Genomic DNA, 4,646 nt, shown 5'->3' with positions numbered 1-4,646 from the left:
ATGTGGAAACTTTCCATATTTCTCGCCGCTGACGCCAAAAGACGCAGAGGCAATATTTGCGTTTTTATGTCTCATTTCTTTCGTGTTGTTGTTGTTGTTGTTGTTGTTGTTGTCACTGCTGCTGCTGTTGCTGTTATTGTTCTCGTTGTTGACACCGAAAGTTTTGACGTTACATGGAGACGAAACATTTCTCGCCTCGGTGACGTCATTAAGTTTAGGCCATTCGATATTTATATTCTCAATTCTTTCCTCGTTCTCAATATTTCTCGACAAGGAACGCGTTCCTTTGTCGAACATTATGATGGCTTCTTTATCAGCCATCTTTAAATAATTACAGAAAATTACAAAATATTTGTTTTTGTCGAAAGCATTATAATTAAAAAATAATTGAAGCGCACTCCCTACAAAACAGGGGGTGTTTGTACACAAAAACACTATCTGCGCAGTCCAGACAATCTCAGAAATATACTGTTAACAATAGAAATGAAAAGACGAGGCCTTAGAAGGCCGAAAGGATTACAAACACTATTTCAACTTACGGAGCACCAAATTTCCGTGACTTCTCAGTATGGCGGCCATAATAATAATAATAATAATAATAATGATAATAATAATAACAATTTAATAATAATGATCCCCTCACCCCAATTATTGCACATATCGAGAAAACATCGTCACAACCTCAGACCCTTTAAACATGAGTAGCACTCAGCTAGAGCCCTTACTCTAGTTGAGTGCTGTTTCGGACTATTTCTATCTGGAATTAACTTCATATTTTTCTTGGAGGAAGCATTGCATTCTTTTCCTTGTAAGTGTTATGTTGTGGCCCTTATGCTTCCTGTGGTCTATTGCATAACAGATTCATGAATAAATTTTATCAAATTGATTAAAAGTGAAAGCTCTTATATTCGCCATCCTATTTTGCCATGCTATAACTTGAAATGCTAGATTTCACTATCGCTCAAAGACTGGCCATTCTATTCTTAGTCAGAAAATATTTTAACTTCAACTACTAACTCTCTACAACAAAGATCAAGTGAAACCCATATTGGAGTACTGGTTTCAAATCTGGGATGGTGCTGTTGTTACTGCACTAATAGACATCCTCGACCGCATTACTTGACTGATTGATATAGAGTTACTCATAGAGTTACTTTGGTCCTTAGACATGCTGTCTCCTTTCTTTACTCTTTCAACTGCAACTACAACAGGCTCTGCTCTTCGGAGTTAATTAGTTTTGCGTCATCTCCATTCAAGCACTACTGACTCGTTTGTCTGACTTCCTCCTTCACTTCATCCATTTTAAGTCCACTCCCTAAACCCAGTACTAAGCACTACCTAGTCTTCCCACTCCAGAAGAATAGTCCTCTGGAATTTCCTCGTTGCTCATATTTTTTCCTGCCGTTGTAGGCGTGTAGTAATTTAAACAGAACATGAATGATGCTCGTCTCATCTGCATAGAATAAATACATTAGAAATAAACAGCTTATTTGTTTATTGTGTTTTCTTGTAGGAGGAAAAAGAAAAGTTACAAATAAAAATAAATACGTAGCACTGGGATAATATTTAGAACGAACTGAATAACACTCTATCAAGCGAAATGAGTAATCTGAAATCAGATATTTTCATTACTTACAATCTGTTAGCATAATACATTATTTTTATTCAACACAGATCTTTTGTAAAATTCATGAAAAGGATTGACACAATGAAAAATAATACACAGTCTCAACAAAAAGATGGTTTCGTCTCTCAATACTTTAGGTCAGGTGTGAACAACTAGTAGCAATCAGGTCACACGCAGATATTTAGGACTTTTTGTATGACTTTTATAATTTCGTAAATATATAGGCTTAATATTGCTGGAATCACCCTGCAAAAATCGACTGTTATGTTTGGCAGTAGATTGCGGTGACGATAGGAAGAGCACTTAGGTTGGGTGGGGAAGATAACGAACCACGTGATTTTTGACAGTGTGATGGTCTACCAAAAGAATGGCTGTTGAAATCGCTAATTTCCGGATATACTATTTCGTTTTATTTCTAGGAAGGAGTAGGTTCGAGAGGCAACATGACCGCATATTTCGAGAAATAAAGAACTTCATAAAATTCAAATCAACTAACGGATCTTTTCTGTTTGGCTGCACTTTTGGAAACTTTAAAATTAAGGGGAAAATTATCAAATTTGGTGTATTGGTGTAATTTTTTACGCTGAATCTCAGAGCCTAATTCGCTTGTTCCGGAATATTTTTTTTTAAGTTACAGCGGTTTAAAGTTTGATGATATTTACCCAATCAGTAAACAGGATTTGGAAGCTGTCATTTTATGCGTGACTAGAATCGTAAGACGACAAAACAGTGTCAACATTGCGACGCATGTTCTTTGAACATTTGATAAGCGAAAAATGTCCGAAAAACGAGTAAACAACACATATCTTGTAGTTTTACACATTCAATATGCATTTAATGCGAAAAAAGAGTAAACAACACATTTTGTAGTTTTAAGAGTAGAAAAAGAAAATAGGTACGAGCATGCAAACACAGCGTAAAATATCAGTTTGTAAACAAATGTAGTTTTTCGGAAACGCTTTTCTAACGCTTGGCTTGTTACTATGGAAACAGGTTCCTATATTTCTGTGGCTTTCGATTGGCTAAAATTATCCAAAACTTGCAAACTTTAAAAGCTATTAACTATTTATTTATTGATTTATTTCGAAACTTTACGAAACTACACCAATACACCAAATGTGAAATCAAGTGGAACAAAAATTGAAAAAAATTGAAAAGTGGCAACCAAACAGAAAAGATATACATATATATTCATATAAATGATAATTATTATAAGCTTATTAGCAATCACCGTGTATTGGCTGAAAGAGAAATTCTAATATTAGGACATGTACACACACACACACACACACACACACACATGAATAAGTAGAGTAGTAATGAACAAATGAGGGAGTCCTCTATGTAAGGAAACTTTTGAATGCATCTAAATTTCAAACCACTCCCAGATGAAGTGCACAAAATAAAAAAATAAAAAATTGAGAAAAAAAGCTTAAGCCTCATGCATCCCAACCAAAACCAGTAATTTAATATAAGTTAGTCACTTATAAATATGTAAATTTAATGATTCATTATATTCATTAACACGGGTTATTATGTATTCCCTGGTTATCTCATTTCCTGGTTATCTCGTGGTCTCTTAGCTTATTAGAAATAGAAGCCAAATCTTGTTTGGATTATATCTTACCACCAATGATGAGGTAGTCACAGCTCAATTTCAGTTTTAAATTTTCAGCAATAATAAACCAATCTTAATTTGTTTGTAGATTTGAGATTTAAAAAAAAAGTTACTTTTTCTTTTTAATGAAATATCTTACTAACCATCCATTCATGGTCTAGTGAGCAAGTAAATGAGCTGCTACATTTGTTCAGAGTGGTCATTTTGGTTGGCTTAGGTCAGCAGTTCTCAACCAGGGTCCACATTAGATTTTTGGGGGTCCAATCAACAAAATGGTAAACTGGGGATCCACAATAATATTCTAACCCTTTTGATACCAACCCGCCCGAAACTGCTTCTGGCTCTGTAGTAAAAATGTCTTATTTTCAAAAGTTGTGAATTAAAATCTTCCACCAAACCTTAGTCACAATTTATGTTCCTAACATTACCTTAATAATAGCTAAGTTATTTTTCTAAATTCTTTGTTATATTTAAAACATAATTGAAAGAAATACAGAACATCTCAACAGAAATATGGTAACAAAAGGGTTAAAGGCGTTACTTTTGATGAATGTATTGCAAAAAACAGGTTTCTTTCTCTAACATTTTATATAGTTCAACCTACACTAGTTAATGAGAAAAATAAAATAGGAATTTTGAAAGAAGTTTCTATAAAACTAGTTTTAAACATCGATTGGCTATGGGGAGGGGTCCTCCAGAATAAAATAGTAATCAAAAGGGTCCATAGATAGAAAATGGCTAAGAACCCCTCACTTATGTAGAATATACTAAGGGAAAGGGGGATAAAGGTTATGTCCCTTTAACAGGTTAAGAGAACAACACCTTTATTCTCCTTTCCCTTAATGTTTTCTTGTAATTTCCTCATGAAGGAGCTATGTCATTCGAGTCTGAAGGTTTGTTGGAGTGTGAACTGTCTGCTATACAAGCTCTTCCAATTACTGTACTTTTCAAGCATGAAACTTGAAGTAGCTCACATATAACCTCTAAAATTACTTCAAGTGTACACATGAAGCAAATATGGTGGTAAATGTCATTATTTAGCTCAGGTGCATAGTGATCAAGCAGACTTATGATCAAAAGCAAGCCAATAAAGAAGCCTCTACGTGGTCACTAATCCTGTTAGAAATAGCAGTAGCTAAAGGTTGGAGACATTAATATAGCCTTACGTACCCTTAAATTAAGAGCATAGACATTATAAGAATACGTAAGACGACATTAACTAATCCTAATATCTTTACCTTATTTAACTGCTATTGCTAGCAGTTCAAACAACTATTTGGCTCGTGAAGTAAAATATAATCTATCAGCAGATTATTTATTAGAACGAACAATAAAGTAGACACCACCCATTGTTCACTTTAAGCCCAAAGAAAATTCTGTATATATATGGTGTGTATATAT

Source organism: Octopus bimaculoides, chromosome 17, assembly GCF_001194135.2.
Source record: "Octopus bimaculoides isolate UCB-OBI-ISO-001 chromosome 17, ASM119413v2, whole genome shotgun sequence".
In the NCBI taxonomy this organism is placed as follows: domain Eukaryota; kingdom Metazoa; phylum Mollusca; class Cephalopoda; order Octopoda; family Octopodidae; genus Octopus; species Octopus bimaculoides.
Note: the sequence above shows the minus strand (reverse complement) of the source record.